This window comes from Tamandua tetradactyla, chromosome 9, assembly GCF_023851605.1.
Source record: "Tamandua tetradactyla isolate mTamTet1 chromosome 9, mTamTet1.pri, whole genome shotgun sequence".
In the NCBI taxonomy this organism is placed as follows: Eukaryota; Metazoa; Chordata; class Mammalia; order Pilosa; family Myrmecophagidae; genus Tamandua; species Tamandua tetradactyla.
Window position 1 is genome coordinate 42,304,260 of NC_135335.1, and position 23,349 is coordinate 42,327,608.

Below are 23,349 nucleotides of genomic sequence, written 5' to 3' on the forward strand. Positions count from 1 at the left end.
TAATTTTCTTAAGCAGTTGTTTGGAAAAGATCTGGGACAGAATCGTTTAATAGTTTAATTTTTTAAAAGAGGCTAAATTTATCTCCTTAACCACTACAAGGACTTACTGCTGACCTTGAGTTAGCAGTACATGCGTGGTAAAGGATCATTTCCCCAATTCTTAAGAGTTTCTTCTACTTTATATTATTATCCATCAGTGATTCCAATTCTGAGATTCTCAAGTAAATAGCAGCAAAAAAGAGTTCTCTACATAGAGGATAATCAAATCTAATTCTTTATTCTGTGACCCAGAAATAGTATCAACTTTCTGAGGCCACAAATGTCAATAGTTTTGTCTTTTGATATTATAAGAATAACTTAGGCAATGCCAACAAATCAGGCAGGGAGTGGCACTTGGTCAAAGTCTTCAAGAGCAAAGCCTGGGGGAGTTTTGAGGCCTCTAGTAGTAGCACCGAGAATGTTTTGTAGTTTGAATGAACATCGAGTTATGGAGATTTTCATTTTGTCTCATTCTTAATGCTATTTAATTCAAGCCAAGGTTACATTCTTAAAATCTCTTAAGAGGGCTATGTCTTTAGGCTGATCTTTCCCTAGGCCATGCTTTAATATCTCTAGACCAATTTTTGTTCAACATATATTTCCACATTGGCTATCCACTATGCACACACACAAATCCCAAATCCTAATGTAAATATTACCATTCTCAAAGTCTGTATCACATGCCTATCTAGAAGCAAAGCAAAATTCTACACCCCTTATGTAATACTCCCCTTAATTCAATATTATTAATTACATAGTTAGCTTTGACTTCTATCATTACTCTAGTCAGGTTGTTTCTCAAAGTCCCTTGAAATATTTCCCAAGTCCTTGCTTTACTGCTAAGCTGGTTTAAAAGGATGTATGGACCCTAGAAAAGTCATGTTTTAATCAAAATCCCATTTTGAATAATCCCTATTCAATACCGTATGTTTGAATCTGTAATTAGATAATCTCCCTGGAGGTGTGATTTAATCAAGAGTGGTTGTTAAACTGGATTAGGTGACGACATGTCTCCACCCATTTGGGTGGGTCTTGATAAATTTCTGTAGTCCTATAAAAGAGGAAAAATTTTAGAGAATAAAGGAGATATGGAGAGTGCGGAGAGTGCAGAGAATGCTGCAGCACCACAAAGCAGAGAGTCCATAAGCTAGTGATCTTTGGAGAAGAGAAGGAAAATACCTCCTAGGGAGCATCATGAAACTGGAAGCCAGGAGAGAAAACTAGCAGATGATGCTGTGTTCACCACATGCCCTTCCAGCTGAGAGAGAAGTCCCAACTGTATTCACCATGAGTCTTCTCACTTGAGAGCGAAACCCTGAACTTCAATGGCCTTCTTGAACAAAGGTATCTTTCCCTGGATTCCTTTGATTAGACATTTCTATAGACTTGTTTTGATTGGGACATTTTCTCAGCCTTAGAACTATAAACTAGCAACTTATTAAACTCACCCTTTTAAAAGCCATTCTGTTTCTGGTATATTGCACTCCAGCAGCTAGCAAACTAGAGCAACTGCTATCTTTATTATTCTGACAATTCAAACTCAAGGTCTTAAAAGATATGATGTAGGTTCCAAACTCTTGAACAAAATATCCAAGTCGAAATACACTGCTATTCTCCTTCCCAAAAGTTTACAACATTTAACACATACCAACTAGCATGTCAGTCACTTAATGTCTGCAATTTTAACTTAATTTTATATGTATAAGTTTCCCTTAATCTCAGCTTGAAGAGCAAAGACTACATACATATATATATAGAACCTGTCTGGTCCTTCCAAAGCTCATAGCCAGCATTTGGTTGGATAAATATCATTAAATAAGATGGAACTTATCACAGTGTTTAGAGAATTATAGAAAAGACACAGCCTTAAAAATAACTGAATATACAAAACACTTTCTATTAAATGGAAACTTCAGCTGATTAAAGAAAATTACATAATATTATAAATCTATACTATTATGCCTTCCTTATTGATTTTATGACTTGATGTTTTATTTACAATATTTTTTACCCTATTTTCTCCCTTATAGATTTTATGCTATCCCTAGTACATTTGAATTCTGAGAAGTACTGGGTAAATACTGTTTGAAATAAAATAGCATTACTAAATGAAATTGTAATTTCCCCAAAGACAGGTTTTTACCAGAACTACTAGAAAACCATAAGGTTACACCAAAAGTAATGGAAAGTGCATATACAATGTTTTAAGTGGCTTTTGCATTTGGTTAGGAGAAACTGTTCTTTTGTCTTCTGATCAAAAATAATAATGAATTGGTAACTGAAGAAGTTATAGCTTTTAAGACAACTGTGGTGTACGCATCCTGAAATACACACTCTCAGAATGTCATCTTCACCAAAGTCATGTTTTACCATTTAACAAGCCCAGGTTGCGTGTTCTAGTGTCGCTCTAAGATGTAGCATCCAAACCTTATATTTCTGGATCAAAAGGATGTGTGCAGGTGGAGTGTATTATTACATGCACCTCTTTTATCCTTCCTTCTGGTTACCACTGATGCTTCTGCGAATGAGAATTAGTAAAGATGTGGGGTCACAGTTGCTTTGGGTGACTTTTAAATGTAAAAAGAACTGTTCATCCTTTCAATAACACTTTTTTATTAAATGGGAAAATTATAAACAAGAGCTTTCCAAGGTCACACAATTAGAGGATTATTGGTCTCTGTCATCATCAGCACAAATCTACTCATTTTTAGAAGGAAAAAACAAATACTTATTCTAGGCAATCACCCATTGACAATGTATCATTTTTGCCTTTTTAAACTCCATTTAAATCTCAGTTCTTGACTCTGTAAGATTGCATATTCCTACTTGAAGATGTCTGACCTGGAAGATTCTCTAACATTCTCCTTCAGGGCATATTTGAGTTAACCTGCAAGCAACACCATATACTACCTCAAAGTGAGATGGGACTATGGAAACCATAGAGAAAGGAAACACTGATGTTTTCCTTCCAGCACGAGGCTTGGCTCTGGGTTTGTGTGGAGCGGTGAGGGGCAGATCTATGCCCCAGGAATGGAGACTATGTGAAACCATGGGGGAACCTTAGTAATGAGAACCACATTTAACTTGTATTCAACACTTATTGGGTTCACTGCTCAATGCTCTCCACTGATCCTCCAACTGCGCTGGTGAACAAGGGGTTGGCATTCTCATTGTATAGAGACTAGATATGACGTTCAGAGAAGTTAACTGCTTTAGCCAAAGCTACAGTTATTAAGCTTCAAAGAACTCGGGACTGTCTGGCTGCAAAACATAATTATTTTGCTCCCTAAACTATGTTGTCTTTATTGTTAAATATTAACTAATGTTTGCCAAGTACTAGGGCATTTTCATATCAATAGTAATAAAATTATCTTACGATTTTTTAATGAATTAATTCACACAACCTTTCTAACAGGGAGGCAAGGTATGATCATTTGCATTTCATGGGCAATGAAATTAACTTTATAAATCCTAGTGCTACAGAGGCTTTACAGTGAATCTATAGAACACAGACCCTAGAGAGTTTATAGCTGTTTGATTACTTTTTCATTACTTCCTCCCTTTCATTTCTATACTCAGGGATTTGGACCACAGAGTATTGACCTATAATAGTATTGAAAAATATCGATTCTGTTCACCAAATTATCACAGCATAAATATATGCCATTTCTCTTGGCACTTAGATCCTGAAAGATATTTCTTCTCTCAGCTGTAAATAAACTTGTTTTTGCCCTAGTTATCAATTTGGAAAAAGATCATGATAGCCATAAGTTACTTTTCATTTGGGGTGAAATAAATGAGTACATTTTAGCACTGCTAATGTACAATCACTTAGGAGAGAGTGTGGCATACAACAGATAAGACCATTAGTTGCATAAGAAAATTTTAAGGATTAACAATTACAGGAACCATTTACTGGACAGCTTAGTAGAAAGTAAAGACAAATAAATAACTAATGGGAGGATAAGGGGTTAAAAAGGATAGGTAGCTTGCAATACTAGTGGTCTATGAGAGGGAGAAGTTAGGGGGTATGGGATGTATGAGGTTTTTCTTTTTTTCTTTTAATTTCTTTTTCTGGAGTGATGCAAATGTTCTAAAAATGATCATTGTGATAAATGCACAGCGATGTGAAGATTTTGTGAGCCTCTGATGGTATACTATGGATGGACTGTATGTGTGTGAAGATATCTCAATAAAAATATTTTTTACAAAAAGAACTATTTACTTCAACAAAGGGAGTGAGATGTTCCATGAAGTTCAGTCTCCCAGGAAGATTAATCTAGCACAGTGTGACCAAATCTCTTGATAAATAAAATCTCTAAATTAAATCTCCTAATCATAAGAAGAAAAGGCATGCCCTATCCAGTCAGGTATTTTTTGTGTTTTAAAATGATGCTTAAAAAAATTGATGCTTAAACATAAAAGGGAGAGTTTTTCATGTTCTTCTATTAACTTTCATTTGGCCTCCTCTAATGTCTTATTTAGCACATACCCCCCTCGTCCAGGAAATGTGCCTGTTTTGTGCCCATATTTACGGTTGGAAGCAAGTGCCAGAATGGTAATTACACAGACCGAAATAGTAGCATTGGCTTCTCCATCTGACCACAGCCAGTGCCCAGGAGTCCGAGTGACCTCTAAGTGAAGCAAAGCTTCCACTCTTCAGTTCTTCTTCCTGGATTTTTCCTCTTACTCTTATCTTTTTTCTTAAAGCAAGCAAAATAAAAAAGGACAAAAATGAGACTAAGTTTTTTGCAGCATGCTTAGGCCTTACAGTTCTTCTAACAGTCTCAATTCTTTGGAAGATTCTGCTTGAGGAAAATGAACAAAGTGCAGAGCAGGAGAACAGCATTAAATTGCTAACTCCAGCACTTTACATTGACACTTATCGGCACAGAGGTCCTGAGGGTATTAGGCAAATGTCACAAAGCATATGAAATATTTCTTTATAAACGTTTTCCTTCCTTTATATTTCTCTCACCTCTAATTTCCAGAAATCCCGAATTATTGCCTCCTCCTCTATTTGATGCAACTCCTGAATGTTCAAATCAAATCTAGTTTGACTGAACTATGGTTATAGTAATTGCATAAACTTGCATTTCTCTAAGGTTTTGAATTTTGAGAATATATTTATAAATACAAAAACATACACACATGCACACATATACAGGATGTTTGTTTATCCCGGCAAAATGCCTCTTTGGAGAAATTCAAAACTAGATAAATTCAGAACTCAAGCAGACTTAAAATAGGAGACATGGACTCGATAGACTCCAGTGAACCTAAGATCAATCAATTAAAGACAAAATAAGAGATGCACTGGCTCAATATACAGGTCTCTCTAATAAACAGGAGGCTTGGGAGGTAGAAGTCCCAAACACCAGAAATAATAAACAAGTCTTAACAGCTACAAATCAGGCATGCTAAAGTAGGAGTTTGGAAATCATTGGTCTAGATAATCTCGTGGACTTTCCTATCATTCTAAAATTGTATGATTTGGTATCTATGTAAGACTCCGGGTAACAGAGGAAATCAGAGTAGGGATTTCCATCCCCATTTAGCATCTGAAGGAAGTGTTTGAAAACCACAGTGCCTAACCTGATCTGTAGAATAGTAACCAAGCAAATACTAAGCTCTAATTCCTTATGTTTCTCCAAAAATATCCTGCTTCCTCTCACCACTTTGCCCAGTAAAAGTTAACACATCTGCTGCTCACTTTCTTTCAAATGAATGTTAAGGGGAAAAAAACGACATGATTTCCAGGGATAACCTATTCTATACTTGTCCTCCCAAGGGGCAGATATATTTTTAAAGAGGAACACCGCAGTAAACTACACAAACTGATACAAAAGATATAAGGAGTGGTGAGGAAATACCATCTGTGCTCAAAGCGAAACCACCCAAAATTTAAACTGATCTTCTCTTTTCTGTCAAAGATCAAATTTAGTAAAATAAAAGCTAAGATGTTTTTGGCCAACCTCAATTATATATACTTTTGGAAATATACAATAGCTATATTCCTATTTATAGTATCTAGTTGTGATGATATATTTAAATAAATATAACATAAATGTGCATCTATGTGCATATATACTTATATTGTATATATAGAGATTTATTTATTTATGCATAGATTATATACCTTTGTGTTCATGAAACAATTTTATTGATTTAGAATATTTCCTGTGACTTCAACATTAGTTTCTTTGTCTTCATTACATAATATGTTGCTGACATCTAACACATTTTTCTGAAATAAATCATCTCTCTTCAACGTTGTTAAGACTCAATACTCATTTATTCTACATGTAAAACTATTCCTAGAAATTTTATCCAAAACTGAAACATATACTTATATAATAGTAGCATGTATCATTTTTGTATTTATTCCATCAATATATAATCAGGATTACTACAAAATAACTACCTACTTTACTGCTTTATAAAGTGAATTTGAAGACATGTTTAGAATGACACCAAATACTTATAATTGTGGGGTCACATTTTCAGGTAACTTTTCCCTGTTCTTGTTAAATAGCTTCCATAAGCACCCATGAACAGTGACTATGGTAATTTCAAGTTACGGTGTCTACGCTGAACAGTACATTGTTGCCCAAAATAAATAATTAAATGAGCCTTAAATTGTTTGAGTTTGCAAAAGAATCAAGTAAAAAGGCAATGCCCTATTTTTTAAAAAGGATTTATTAATTAAAAAAATCAAACAAGCAAAAAACTCACCTTGCATTTGGATATTATGGTGTTTTTAAAAGAGTGGAAAATCCCCAGGGCCTATTGACTATGCCAGATAAGACCTTTCAGATGCACTGGCATTTTGGTGTTCATTTCTAAAGCAAAGCACCCCTGCCACAGCCCTTGCCCACAAACCTGAATCTGAGCCTTTGCATGCCCAGAGAATTAAGGGAGATCACAGAAGGGGACTGCTGAGCACATTCGTCACCTGAAGCATTTCCACAAACCTCATTCTGAGCCTCATTGAGTGGCAGGAGGGTCACCTAATTAGGTCAGAGCACCGAACGTGGAAGCCACCTTCTCTGTTGCAGGTGGACCAGAGTGCCAGCTGCATGCCCGGGTCGCTGAGGTCACATTGGAGCAGACCCCAGCTGACCTGGGTGTGGATGGAAACACCTAGTGCTGACACGTACAGGTAACCAGACCTGACACGTACCCATGGGAACACCTTACTGGCATTAAGCAGAACGTCTCTTGCCTAAGAAAGGTTTAGTTGTTAGGACAAAGGAAAGGAAAAGTCAGCTAGACTGTGTCTTTGCCTCTGAAGCCTGAAGGCGTGAATTATAGCCTGAACCCAATATTTGGTCAATAAAACTTTATTAAAATGAGTTCAAAGCCAGTGAAAACCACTGGCCTTAATTTCCGGAAACCTAGCCCCATTAAGAGCCAGGGGTATCCCTGGATCTTTTCTCAAACCAGCCATTTTAACAATCTTTTGACATAAGAGGTAAACACATTACCCTTACCTACTCAAAAGCCAAGTCGTGAAAGCACAGAGTTTCCCATAGCTATTTTTATTACCTGTTTTATTTTATTAATAAAAGTTACCACAAATTGATTTTATGTCTCATTTGTAAATTTGAATCCTTAAAATATGCTGGCATTCCTTTGGGGTTTCAAGAGGATTTAATGACTTGAAACAACCAAATAAGATCCTGATTCCTGCTGATTGATAGCTCCTGCATTTTGATGAGAAGGTAGATATTTTGTCCAGCTACACAGATCCTCATTAAAAGGCTTAAAGGAGCCACTGAAGCCCCTCAGGGATGTTTAATGGGATAATTTCCTACCACACCAACCAAGCAACGCCTTGAGGGCAGGGACTCAGACTTCTTAGGGATATGGCAAAAAGACAATTGAACTGAATAGACCTCTTTTCAAGAAGCCCAGAAATCTATAATTAGCTCTACAGTTTATTCTGTTTTCTAATTCTTCCTTGTATGGGTGCCAGTAGTGAAGCTCTAGATCATCAGGCCATATCATAACCATAATTCAAAGCACAGCTATGAAATCACTCTTGTTGACAATTAGGTAGAGAATAATACCAGTATTTTGGATTCTCAATACTATAATAGGTCTAAATAAAGCCAATTATCCTTTTATAAATTCAGGCATATTGTTAGTTGGATTTAAAAAAAAGAGCATTTTAATTTTCTACATGGAAGAAATGTATTATACTTCAAACAAAAGAGAAAATAGATAATGTGATCCACAATTTGAGTATCTGCATTTTAAAGAAGAAATTATATGTTAACAGTCACTGCAGTGTTGAACCCGGGCAGTTCAGAATTAAATTGATTGCTATATATTATGATAAGGTCTCATATGAAAGAGTTGTCATAACCTGTTAGGTTCCTTGGTAGCGTCCCTGTAAAAGTTTACCTGCAAAGCAACCCAGTCCCTCAGCAAGCTATTAAACCAGACATGGAACACGACCTGAGGAGATGAAATGCTCATGACTCCTTTGTCTTTCAAAGTAATAATGGAATGATTTTAATCTCTGAGCTCATTAAAACACTCTTAGTCATTTAAGAGATTCTCCTAGGTGATCCTCAGCATATGACAAGTTGAAGGAATTCATCGTGGGAAAAAAATTTTAAATTCACTTTTCTTCTTGAGCTAATTTTAAAAATGCTGCCCTACATAGTTCTTTAATCTCTACAGGTAATCTTCCAGTTCTATCTCTTATATAAAGAAATCCAGAATAGCAATATATCAGTCTACATATAACAATTTGAAAAGATTTATTAAAGACAGACAGACAAAAGAAGCACTAGGTATAACTCCAGACATGCATTTCCAATTGCCTATGCGGTGTCTCCACTAGGATTGCAAGAAGGTGTACTGAACTGAGTGCTCAGAGAATTCCTAAGACATCTATTCCTTAAAAAAGCTCTTCTGATATCTGGTGGCTTGATTCTACCAGTTTCTTAGTCCAAAAACCTTGTTGCAATCCTTCTCATATACACCTCACATGTAATCAATCCATCCAATTAGCTCTCATTGAAACATATATCCAAAATCTGACCACCTAGCTACCAACATCCTAGACTGCTGGTTCTCAGACTTTGGTTAGCATCAGTATTTCCTGGAAGACTTGTCAAAATACAGATTCCAGGGGCTTCACCTACCTCCAGAGTTACTCATTCAGAATACATAAAGCCTAAATGTTGATGCTGCTCCTTTAGGAATTATGCATCTAAAACCAATGTCCTTACAAGAGGTCATTCTATGGGACAGACCCTCACAACAACCCCAATGTGGGAGGCATGATAAAATTCATTAAATAAATTAATTATGGTTACTTTTCTGGAAAGTAGTTGAGCCTTTAACATATATGTTCAAAATTCTGCTCTATCAACTCTCCTAGACTATGTCACAATGGCAGTTTACATCATTCTCCTCCAGATTATTATACCAGTTAACTTCTTCCCCTGGGCCTCACAACTGGAAAATATTTCCAAGGCAAATAGAATTTTGTTTTTCTTGGGTAGGCACCAGGAAGAATATTTTTTTTTATAAAGAAAAAAAAGCAACCGCCTTGAAATTCACCAGTCATTTGTCAATTCTCCATTTTTGCTCCTGATAATCATTTCTGCCTGCTTAAAAGGCTGAAATAAGATATCTCTGTATTAATGCTATCTTGGATTTATATAGTGTCGGTCTTTCAAAGAGCATAGTGACCTTTATCATCTGTCCTCACACTGTCTACAAAAGAACAGGCATTATTCTCATTTAGCAGCTGACAAAAAAGACACAGAGGTGAAGTGACTTTGTCAGACACTGTTCCTTACTACTCTTTCTTGACAGTGACCTTACACAGCAAAGTTCTTCATAAAATATACACCTTTTAGGAAAAAAGGCATTCAAGTTATGATCAGGCTCCCAAAACCTAGAGGTCTGGACCATTATTTCAACGCAAATCAGGTTAAATTAGTATAGAAAACATACTTCACTTTTCTACTACTATTCTACATCCAATAACATATTAAAAGAAGGCAGTAGGGGCTGCAAGGGTAGTTCAGTGGTAGAATTCTTGCCTGCCATGTGGGAGACCCAGGCTCGATTCCCAGTCTATGTACCTACCAAAAAAAAAAAAAAAAATTCAACAAACAGTGCTGCAATAATGGGATACTTACATGGGAAATAATGAAATGTGACCCCACCATACAGCATACAAAAACAAAAATAGGCAGCATATTTGTTTTCTGGTATTTCTGATCAAGAATATTTTTGTTTTTTTTTATTTTTAATTTTGATTAAGAATATTTTTTCACTTAAATCCTTAAAACAAATATTTCTCAAATTTGATATATATCTCTATCTCTTTTTCATTTCAGTGATTGCTGTTATCCCATTCTAAAACCATCTATTAACCTTACTTCTCATTCCAACCAACAGGAAAAAAACTCACAGTTTTTTACAAAGAGAAAAACAAATCCTAACAAATTTTCTCCCCCTTCTTGGTTTCACAAAACCCACTTATTAAATAATTAATTATCCAGAGACTGGCTGGCTATCACTTACTGGTTACATAATCTTCAGAGTCCATTGTAAACTAGCCCCATGACTCCACAATTAAATCCTAATCATCATTCAAAGGCCATTCCAAAGGACCCTTCCTAGATTTCAGGAGACTCTGAGCTCCCTTAGACTTTGGTACAGGCAGGGGTGAGTAAACAATAGGACAGCTGATTATTTTAGTCCCAGCATTGCATTAAGTGCTTTAAGGGAATCATCTCACTCAAGCATCCAACTCAGCAACCTTTGGAGGTAGATACTCTCACCTTCACCATTGGCTACCTCAGTATTTTTCCAACTAGAACTTGCAGACAAATAGCATGAGCATTTTATTAAAATGCAGATTCTAAATCAAAAGTACCAGGCAGGGCTTGAAGATTCTGCCTTTCTAGTAAGTACCCAGGTACAGCAGTTTCCATAAGGACCCCTAGAAAGTTATGTCCAAGTCCTAAATCTAGAACCGAGACTCTTTTGGAAAAAGGGACTTTGCAGATATAATTAAGTAAGGACCTCAATAGATGATCCTGAGTTTAGGTAGGGCCCTAAATCCAATGATAGGTGTCCATATAAAAGAAAGGCAGAGCTCTCTCTCCGCCGGACCGCCGCGCGGCGCACGCACCCCGCAGCAGCCGAGCCGCCCGACCTCCCTACCCCCTCTCTCTCTCCGCCGGACCGCCGCGCGGCGCACGCGCCCCGCAGCAGCCGAGCCGCCCGACCTCCCTACCCCCTCTCTCTCTCCGCCGGACCGCCGCGCGGCGCACGCGCCCCGCAGCAGCCGAGCCGCCCGACCTCCCTACCCCCTCTCTCTCTCCGCCGGACCGCCGCGCGGCGCACGCGCCCCGCAGCAGCCGAGCCGCCCGACCTCCCTACCCCCCTCCTCCCCCTCCTGCTCCGGCTGCTCTCCAACCAACACGGTGCCCTCTTCCCCCGCCTTCACCGTGCTCCTCCACCACCAGCCTCGACAGCCTTGCCGCCCTCACCTTTCCTCCTCCAGAACAACTACTGGGGGAGTGGAGATAATACAGAGCAGCTCCCGGAGCCACAAGGGAGATCAAAGGGACAGCGTACCCCATCCTGGAACGGCTGACTATCTGGGAGAACCAGCTCCGGTGAGATCACCAAGAGGCACGGGCTTTCCTGGGTGGGACAGCAAGCGACCGGAGTCCCTCCCTTCCACCTTCCCAGGCCAGCTGGTAGAATTGGACAGGCGGTCCCCTTAGCCCGCGGCGGCTGGTGCCCCCACCACACGAGGCCCCCCGGAACAACTGAGATAGTTGGGTCGGAAATCCCCAGACTGCGGAGAACAGTGACCGGGGGATCCCTTCCAAACACGTGACTCCCCCGTCGGCTGGGAGCAGTGCACTCTCCCGGGCTGCGACAGCTGGCGCCCTCCCGCCACGCTTGGTGCCCCGGGCCGACTAGCCAATTTGGCCGGACGCTCTCCTGTGCTGCGACAGCCGGCGACCCGCCCCGCGTTTGGAACCCCGGGCCGGCTGGCATTCTTCCAAGACGCTTCGGTTGCCGAACCTCCCCTACGGCGAGAGTTTTCCAGAGTTGAGGGACCCACAGCAACTTTCGCTGGTGGAACCCACAGACAGGCGTGTGCCACGTGCGCCACCTACTGGGCAGGATAGGAAGAACAGAACCCAGAGACTGCGCAGAAAAATCTTTCAACCCGTGGGGTCGAACACCCGGGGAAATCTGACTAAATGCCCAGACGCCAGCAGAAGATAACGGACCACGCTCAGAAAATTGAACATATGGCCCAGTCAAACGAAGAAACCAATAGTTCAAATGAGATACAGGAGCTGAAACAACTAATGCTGAATATACGAACAGAAATGGAAAACCTCTTCAAAAACGAAATCGATAAATTGAGGGAGGACATGAAGAAGACATGGGCTGAACATAAAGAAGAAATAGAAAAACTGAAAAAACAAATCACAGAACTTATGGAAGTGAAAGATAAAGTAGAAAAGATGGAAAAAACAATGGATACCTACAATGACAGATTTAAAGAAACAGAAGATAGAATTAGTGATTTGGAGGATGAAACATCTGAACTCCAAAAAGAAACAGAAACTATCCGGAAAAGAATGGAAAAATTTGAACAAGGTATCAGGGAACTCAAGGACAATGTGAACCGTACAAATATACGTGTAGTGGGTATCCCAGAAGGAGAAGAGAAGGGAAAAGGAGGAGAAAAACTAATGGAAGAAATTATCACTGAAAATTTCCCAACTCTTATGAAAGACCTAAAATTACAGATCCAAGAAGTGCAGCGCACCCCAAAGAGATTAGACACAAATAGGCGTTCCCCAAGACACTTACTAGTTAGAATGTCAGAGGTCAAAGAGAAAGAGAGGATCTTGAAGGCAGCGAGAGAAAAACAATCCGTCACATACAAGGGAAACCCAATAAGACTATGTGTAGATTTCTCAGCAGAAACCATGGAAGCTAGAAGACAGTGGGATGATATATTTAAGTTACTAAAAGAGAAAAACTGCCAGCCAAGACTCCTATACTCAGCAAAATTGTCCTTCAAAAATGAGGGAGAAATTAAAACATTCTCAGACAAAAAGTCACTAAGAGAATTTGTGACCAAGAGACCAGCTCTGCAAGAAATACTAAAGGAAGCACTAGAGTCAGATACAAAAAGACAGAAGAGAGAGACATGGAGAAAAGTGTAGAAAGAAGGAAAGTCAGATATGATATATATAATACAAAAGGCAAAATGGTAGAGGAAAATATTATCCAAACAGTAATAACTCTAAATGTCAATGGACTGAATTCCCCAATTAAAAGACATAGACTGGCAGAATGGATTAAAAAACAGGATCCTTCTATATGCTGTCTACAGGAAACACATCTTAGACCCAAAGATAAATATAGGTTGAAAGTGAAAGGTTGGGAAAAGATATTTCATGCAAACAACAACCAGAAAAGAGCAGGAGTGGCTATACTAATATCCAACAAATTAGACTTCAAATGTAAAACAGTTAAAAGAGACAAAGAAGGACACTATATACTATTAAAAGGAACAATTAAGCAAGAAGACATAACAATCATAAATATTTACGCACCGAACCAGAATGCCCCAAAATACGTGAGGAATACACTGCAAACACTGAAGAGGGAAATAGACACATATACCATAATAGTTGGAGACTTCAATTCACCACTCTCATCAATGGACAGAACATCTACACAGAGGATCAATAAAGAAATAGAGAACCTGAATATTACTATAAATGAACTTGACTTAACAGACATTTATAGGACATTACATCCCACAACAGCAGGATACACCTTTTTTTCAAGTGCTCATGGATCATTCTCAAAGATAGACCATATGCTGGGTCACAAAGCAAGTCTTAACAAATTTAAAAATATTGAAATCATACACAACACTTTCTCGGATCATAAAGGAATGAAGTTGGAAATCAATAATAGGCGGAGGGCCAGAAAATTCATAAATACATGGAGGCTCAACAACACACTCTTAAACAACAAGTGGGTCAAAGAAGAAATTGCAAGAGAAATTAGTAAATACCTAGAGGCAAATGAAAATGAAGATACAACATATCAAAACTTATGGGATGCAGCAAAGGCAGTGCTAAGAGGGAAATTTATTGCCCTAAATGCCTTTATCAGAAAAGAAGAAAAGGCAAAAATGCAGGAATTAACTGTCCATTTGGAAGAACTGGAGAAAGAACAGCAAACTAATCCCAAAGCAAGCAAAAGGAAAGAAATAACAAAGGTTAGAGCAGAAATAAATGAAATTGAAAACATGAAAACAATAGAGAAAATCAATAAGACCAGAAGTTGGTTCTATGAGAAAATCAACAAGATTGATGGGCCCTTAGCAAGATTGACAAAAAGAAGAAGAGAGAGGATGCAAATAAATAAGATTAGAAATGAAAGAGGAGACATAACTACTGACCTCACAGAAATAAAGGAGGTAATAACAGGATACTATGAACAACTTTACGCTAATAAATACAACAATTTAGAAGAAATGGACAGGTTCCTGGAAAGACATGAACAACCAACTTTGACTCAAGAAGAAATAGACGACCTCAACAAACCAATCACAAGTAAAGAGATTGAATTAGTTATTCAAAAGCTCCCTAAAAAGAAAAGCCCAGGACCAGACGGCTTCACATGTGAATTCTATCAAACATTCCAGAAAGAATTAGTACCTACTCTCCTCAAACTCTTCAACATAATCGAAGTGGAGGGAAAACTACCTAATTCATTCTATGAAGCCAACATCACCCTCATACCAAAACCAGGCAAAGATATTACAAAAAAAGAAAACTACAGACCAATCTCTCTAATGAATACAGATGCAAAAATCCTCAATAAAATTCTAGCAAATCGTATCCAACAACACATTAAAAGAATTATACATCATGACCAAGTAGGATTCATCCCAGGTATGCAAGGATGGTTCAACATAAGAAAATCAAATAATGTAATACACCATATCAACAAATCAAAGCAGAAAAATCACATGATCATCTCAATTGATGCAGAGAAGGCATTTGACAAGATTCAACATCCTTTCCTGCTGAAAACACTTCAAAAGATAGGAATACAAGGGAACTTCCTTAAAATGATAGAGGGAATATATGAAAAACCCACAGCTAATATCATCCTCAATGGGGAAAAATTGAAAACTTTCCCCCTAAGATCAGGAACAAGACAAGGATGTCCACTATCACCACTATTATTCAACATTGTGTTGGAAGTTCTAGCCAGAGCAATTAGGCAAGAAAAAGAAATACAAGGCATCAAAATAGGAAAGGAAGAAGTAAAACTATCACTGTTTGCAGACGATATGATACTATATGTAGAAAACCCAGAAAAATCCACAACAAAATTACTAGAGCTAATAAATGAGTACAGCAAAGTAGCAGGCTACAAGATCAACATTCAAAAATCTGTAGCTTTTCTATACACTAGTAATGAACAAGCTGAGGCGGAAATCAAGAAACGAATCCCATTTACAATCGCAACTAAAAGAATAAAATACCTAGGAATAAATTTAACCAAAGAGACAAAAAACCTATATAAAGAAAACTACAAAAAACTGTTAAAAGAAATCACAGAAGACCTAAATAGATGGAAGGGCATACCGTGTTCATGGATTGGAAGACTAAATATAGTTAAGATGTCAATCCTACCTAAATTGATTTACAGATTCAATGCAATACCAATCAAAATCCCAACAACTTATTTTTCAGAAATAGAAAAACCAATAAGCAAATTTATCTGGAAGGGCAGGGTGCCCCGAATTGCTAAAAACATCTTGAGGAAAAAAAACGAAGCTGGAGGTCTCGCGCTGCCTGACTTTAAGGCATACTATGAAGCCACAGTGGTCAAAACAGCATGGTATTGGCATAAAGATAGATATATCGACCAATGGAATCGAATAGAGTGCTCAGATATAGACCCTCTCATCTATGGACATTTGATCTTTGATAAGGCAGTCAAGCCAACTCACCTGGGACAGAGCAGTCTCTTCAATAAATGGTGCCTAGAGAACTGGATATCCATATGCAAAAGAATGAAAAAAGACCCATCTCTCACACCCTATACAAAAGTTAACTCAAAATGGATCAAAGATCTAAACATTAGGTCTAAGACCATAAAACAGATAGAGGAAAATGTTGGGAGATATCTTATGGATCTTACAACTGGAGGTGGTTTTATGGACCTTAAACCTAAAGCAAGAACACTGAAGAAGGAAATAAATAAATGGGAGCTCCTCAAAATTAAACACTTTTGTGCATCAGAGAACTTCATCAAGAAAGTAGAAAGACAGCCTACACAGTGGGAGACAATATTTGGAAACGACATATCAGATAAAGGTCTAGTATCCAGAATTTATAAAGAGATTATTCAACTCAACAACAAAAAGACAGCCAACCCAATTACAAAATGGGAAAAAGACTTAAACAGACACCTACCAGAAGAAGAATTACGGATGGCCAAGAGGCACATGAAGAGATGCTCAATGTCCCTGGCCATTAGAGAAATGCAAATCAAAACCACAATGAGATATCATCTCACACCCACCAGAATGGCCATTATCAACAAAACAGAAAATGACAAGTGCTGGAGAGGATGCGGAGAAAGAGGCACACTTATTCACTGTTGGTGGGAATGTCAAAGGGTGCAACCACTGTGGAAGGCAGTTTGGCGGTTCCTCAAAAAGCTGAATATAGAATTGCCATACGACCCAGCAATACCACTGCTAGGTATCTACTCAAAGGACTTAAGGGCAAAGACACAAACGGACATTTGCACACCAATGTTTATAGCAGCGTTATTTACAATTGCAAAGAGATGGAAACAGCCAAAATCTCCATCAACAGAAGAGTGGCTAAACAAACTGTGGTATATACATACGATGGAATATTATGCAGCTTTAAGACAAGATAAACTTGTGAACCATGTAATAACATGGATGGACCTAGAGAATATTATGCTGAGTGAATCCAGCCAAAAACTAAAGGACAAATACTGTATGGTCCCACTGTTGTGAATGGACATTCGAGAATAAACTTGAAATATGTCATTGGTAACAGAGTTCAGCAGGAGTTAGAAACAGGGTAAGACAATGGGTAATTGAAGCTGAAGGGATACAGATTGTGCAACAGGACTAGATACAAAAACTCAAAAATGGACAGCACAATAATACCTAATTGTAAAGTAATCATGTTAAAATACTGAATGAAGCTGCATCTGAGCTATAGGTTTTTTTTTTTTGTTTTTGTTTGCTTGTTGGTTTGTTTGTTGTTGTTGTTTTTTACTATTACTACTACTTTTATTTCTTTTCTTTATATTAACATTTTATATCTTTTTCTGTTGTGTTGCTAGTTCCTCTAAACTGATGCAAATGTACTAAGAAACAATGATCATGCATCTATGTGATGATGTTAAGAATTACTGAGTGCATATGTAGAATGGTATGATTTCTAAATGTTGTGTTAATTTCTTTTTTTTCTTTCCGTTAATAAAAAAAAAAAAAAAAAAAAAAAAAAAAAAGAAAGAAAGGCAGAGGGATTTTTAAGACAGAGCCAGGCAGAGGGGAAAGTCATGTGAAGGCACAGGCAGATACTGGAGTGAGGCAAGTGCATGTCAAAAAATGCCCAGGATTACCAGCAGTTACCAAAAACTGGGAAGGAAGCGTGAGAAAGATACCAGCTCAGAATTTCTAGAAGAAACCAATCCTGCCAACTCCTTAATTCCAAACATCTGGACTCCAGCACTGTGAAAGAATAAATTTACACTGTTTTAAGTGACTAAGTTTGCAGTAATATATTATGGTTACCTCATAAAACTCTGACTCCTGATGAGGACCTGGTGTATGTCATAGAGTCTATTTTGCCTACATGGGGTCTCAATGAGGAAATCAAAGCTCAGTGAGTTTGTATAACTGTCACTTGATCACACAACTTGTATTAAACCGAGAAATCCTCACCTGGTATAATTCCAAAGCCTGTGAATTATCAGGGGTCAGCAAGTTAGTCTTATGCTTTCCATCAAAGTGCACTTAACTTCATGCTGATGCTTATAGGATTTACTGGATCCCAATCTGAGCTCAGGTATTTCCTATTTGTGTAACCCTGGAAAGGCATTCAATTTCTAAGCCTCATCAAAAATATCTTCATCTTCCTCTCTTTTGTCTTCCTCTTATAAAAATTAAATGTCTTTCAGATATGTTTTGCACATCAACAAGATCCAGTGATCTTTTTCCTAGAACCTCCAAAATCTGTCTATTTATTTAGGACTCTGATTTTTAGAATATCCTATGATAGGGGAATATTTAAGGAATGCTTAATCCCGATGACATTTTATTTCCACATCCCTCCAGGAACTTAGATAGTTCTACTCTAAGGCAGAACATAGTATCTATTTGTACCGTCATTCCTACATTGTACCATATTCAGCTTAATCAGAATTACCTTGTAGCATGCTCAGCTTAATCAGAAGTGCCTACTGAATTTTGACCACAGAGCTCAATACATAGTTATTTTACTTATTCCAGTGAAAGCTGAGAATTTCAAACTTTATAGATGCAGTTTAACAAGTTCATTTGATAGGACTTCATAGCAACAAGTGTGTTTTTGTTAGAGGAACATAGACTCTATTTCTTTTTCTCAAATGCAACTTTAGTTACAATAGTTATTTGGGAATCAAAGAATTCTTAAAAATTGATCTGACAACCAGCTATTTGGGTAACATTAAAATTTCTCCTTGCTTCAAATAAAAAAGAACAGGACAGCCTATCTGTCTTATTACTAAGGTACAGTGTTACCTTGAGACAAGGGAAGTAATCAGACACTCTATTAGTTTCTCATAGCTCCACAGGTTTCATGAAGCATGTGAATCAGTATTTTCAAGCTGTATTTCTACCAGCTAATCTCATCTATTTTGACAAGGCAAAAGGTGTGGAATTATTTTGAAATATAAAGTAAGGTATTCAAAGTGTTTTTTGCCTTCTCTTGACTGGATTTGGTTATTTTGTCATCACACCAACCTGAAATAATCCTTCTTAGCCTGATCATGAATTTTGTATACTTTTTATTAAAAGTAAAATGGCACCACTTAGCCCTTCTTACATGGAAAGAAAAAAAAACACAATATGAAATTTGTTTTCTCTAGTTGGCATTTTATGCAAACATGTCTCATTCCCATTAAGTTAACTATCTAGAAGATTACTCAAGAGAAGCATCAACTACCCCCTTTTCAACCCTTAAATCCTTCTTATGGACCCTCTATGAAAGCAATAGGGCAGCATCAACATTCTGGAATATTCAATGTCAGGTCCTGAATTAAGTCATATTTTAGGAGCATGAGGAGATTGAGGAAAATATCACCCCCCTCAAACAAAGAAACATATTTAAAAGTCTGGAAAGCACCAACATCCTTCCACAGTGTCTCTAGACATACAGAGTTGGGGGAACTTTGACCACCTTAGTAACTTCAGTAGAAGACTTCCGAGTTAACATAATCCCACTGAATTTTACTCCCAGATAAATGAACATACAGACAAAAACTTATAAAAAAAAATTCAGAGTTCATCGGCTCTCAGAAGTCCATCTATGACAGACATCCTTTCTGCCTCCACTGTGTGAGTTTGCTAATGGAGCATGAGAAGGGATATACATCTATATCATAACCCCAACAGGAGAAGCTGCAGTTTATTCCCATGCAGAAACATCTCTCTGATGGGAGCTGAGCATCTTACTGTCATCAGGAATGATGCAGGACTACCAGAGGGAGCAATGCTAAGACATCATAATGCAAATCCATCCCTGAAAAGGGAAGGCAGACTTCCTCCCTTCCTTGCAGTTGTCATGGCAACTGTGGAACTGAATGTAATATTCTTCTCAAGCATTTTAAAATTTTGTTTTGGTAGACAATTCTTCGAGATTAAAAAATACTGAGTAAATGTAAGAATTATTACAAATCAGTAGTAATGCTATAGTAGGTTTAATATGACCAATTGGAACTCCCTCTCAGAGGAGCTCAACAGTAACTTCAAAAGTTAGCTTATCAAAGAGGCATTTTTAAATATGATTCATGCTAAAAATAACAGAATACAGTAAGTTTCAGGAAAGCAAGCTTCATATGACTCCAAAACAATACATATTTTATATACTTATAGTAAAGGTGTTAGCCTCACTAAAATATTCTTGTTGTAAGGTTCCTCTCGTGACACAGATTTCTGCTCTCAGTGTGGGAAACAGCAGTTGCCAACCTGTTTCTTAGACATTGTTCATTCTAATAACAAAGAGTCAGTTATTAGAACATCGCATGCTTTAGGACAAAACACAAGGAAAGCTGGGTAAAAATGTTGAGAAAATGTAAGGCAAGTGTTTCCTCACCTGTGAAATGGTTAGAGAAAATTTCCTCTTTAGTAGCAGTGACAGAACAGGATGTTTTGCCCAGATGAGCTTATTCCGTATCCTTAGACATGAATGTTTTTTTGAAGGAGTCAAAAGCTATTCTAACAATGACAGAAAAACACACCTATTTCATTCCCATCAGCCCTTTTCAGGCCATTTCTAGCATTTCAATCCTCTCCTCCAAAGTGGACAACAACTCAAAATAAAAACCTATGCACAGATCAGTTGGTCTAGGCAATAATCAAACAGAAAAAAGCCAGCATCTGCTGCTAAGCTTAACCCAAGTGGGGCCAGTAAATGAGTTTGGTTCACCTATGAATGGGGAGTCAACTTTTTCAAATGAATATCATATGACTATTTCCTTTTATGGAGAATGAATGTTTCTGTATCATCAGAGGATTTAAAATGGAAAGCCCTCAGCACTCTTGAAAATAAAAGCCCTAAACAACAGTTTTAAAAAGAAAACTGGAGATAAATAAGTCTTTTCAGTGAGGCTGAATCAAGTGGCCATTCATAAGCCAGCTGTTACTGTAGGTCTCATAGAAACTAAATACACATGTATACATACACATGCACAATGGATACATATATAGACATCCATATAGACATACATACATGCATATATACACACATGTACCGGCCCACATATATACATAGTACATACACAGTTCTAGTCCTCTAGGCTTCCATTTATTTGATGTGCAAAATTCCCATTAGCTGTGTCAATTCTCTCACCTCTCCATCATTTCCACTTGCATTATCACAAGGCTAAACAAGAAATTATAAGCAATTGACAGTATTAAAACATTTAAGAGCTCTTTCAAGGTACAAATTCCTGTGGGGAAAAAAAGCAGTGAGGGGAAGAGCAATCAGTATGACATTCATTATATTCCCATAGTCAATTTTTTTGTCACATGGTTGACACTCTCCATTAAACCAAAGGACAAGATTCTGCATGAAAAAGAGTTTATCATACTCTCACTGTAATAGTATTTACAGATGACTACTGGAACGTTCTCCTGCAGTGAAGATGATCAAATTAAAATGTTTATTTAACAGGAAATTACTTCCATTTTTGGCATTCATTTGGAATTAATACAAATATTCACTCCATAAGGAAAGACTACATAGATTTGGATACTATGTAGTCTAAGCAGGTTTTCCTTTTCTTCAGCTATGTTTAGGAAAATTCTAAATGCTATGCACTTTGGAAACTGTGATTCTGGTAATTAAACATTTCACGAAACATTTATTGACCAAATATTCATTTCCAGATGCTGGGTTAAACTTTGAGGACACTGTATTTTTTTCTGAGGCATGGGGAGATATTCTCTTCCCCTTCTTCCATACATTTCCTTAGAAGGAACCATAGTTCTTTCTCAGGGGAAAATACTGAAGTTAATACATATTGTTTTACCCTAACTATTTATTCCTCCTCTTTATATGGGGAAAATGAATGATTTGGTGTGAGTATAAAGTACTCGGAATCTACTGGATCAAGTCACCAGTAGGTGAAACTTTTATTTCAAATTTAGTCATGGGTTCCACCATACTGTATCTATAATTTCTTAGGCTCATGGAACGATAAAAGTGCTTTGTTACCTTTTCCCCCATCCATGAGGACATGGTCATGGTAAATCGTACTGCCCGAGAGCCACACAGAGAGGATCACAAACAAGATCTCTGAATGTCCCCTATCACTATGTATAATAAAATCATCTAACAAGGACCAATGAGAACACTCTCTAAAAATCCCATAAGGACACTGGAAGAAAAATTATCTTGTCACTCATATGGCTGAATGTTGGTTGTTCTGAACTACAGTTTGGCAGTGGCTATTTTTTTTTCCCCACTTTTAGTTTTGAATATCAAATTTACAGTCAGTGGCAAAAGTAACACAAAACCAGTACAAGAACTCCAAAATACCCCCAATCAGTACCAAGATCCGCCAACTATTTTTTTTTAATTTTTAAATACCAAAAAACACCAAATAAATGCAAACATTCTTAACTTTGGATCATTACGTTCTACATATATCATCAGTAATTCACAGTATCATCACCTGGTTGCATATTCATCATCATAGATCCACCAACTTTTATCATTCTAGGTAGTTGTATTTTTCTGCTAAAGGTCACAGCTCTAGTATGGTGGCCCTGTCCCACAATTATATTACTCATTGGTTTTGGTAACTTGCCCATCCACATATTAAAGTCTTTTTAATCTTCCTTTTTCTGCAACGCATTCCAGATTTAGATATAGATGATGGTTTATATAATGATGTCATAGACATTGACATCAGGGCACAGTGAGAATGAGTCTGGGTCTGAAAGTGCCCCCCTACCTGCCTTTCAGAGACCACCTACAGCCAAACTAAAGTCCATTGAGAAAAACTGAGCCAAGACAAAAAGGAAAAGAGACAGACATTGCACCTGGCTTTAGGGATGGTGATGTCTATGGACGGATCTATAACCCCCTGAGCATTCAAGTTATAAGACTTAAAACATTTCCATTTTACTTGAGGTAGTTGTCTTGGGTTTCTGACACTTGCAACAGAAAAGAAAGGCGTATTTGTCTCTAATAAAATACATATAGTGCCAGGAACCCTTCATATTCTCCACGATCATTAAAAATAATTTAAAAACTAACCTAGTTCAAAATAAAAAACAAATGTTACATTGCCATCATAAAGAAAACACAGTAAGCATTCTCATGATAAAGAAACACAGTAAGAAACCGCACAAAACACTTTCTTGCTAGATCACTGGAAATGAAGAGCAGATTCAGATTTGTTTTATCTAGACTATGAGGCCCAAACTGAACCTAAGCCAATATCACA

General features: G+C 37.6%; 1 protein-coding gene and 1 long non-coding RNA gene across 2 annotated transcripts in view; both read right to left on the reverse strand.

Annotated features, from left to right (window-relative positions):
- LOC143647051 (uncharacterized) overlaps positions 1 to 17,897 on the reverse strand; it is a 34,882-nt gene extending 16,985 nt beyond the window's left edge. The window contains exons 1-2 of the long non-coding RNA XR_013157808.1: positions 17,800 to 17,897; positions 4,612 to 4,742 (exon numbers count right to left, since the gene is read on the reverse strand). This is a non-coding gene — a long non-coding RNA (uncharacterized LOC143647051). The remainder of the gene's footprint in view (positions 1 to 4,611; positions 4,743 to 17,799) is intronic.
- Positions 1 to 23,349, reverse strand: part of GRM7 (glutamate metabotropic receptor 7) — a 1,019,804-nt gene that overhangs the window by 765,785 nt on the left and 230,670 nt on the right.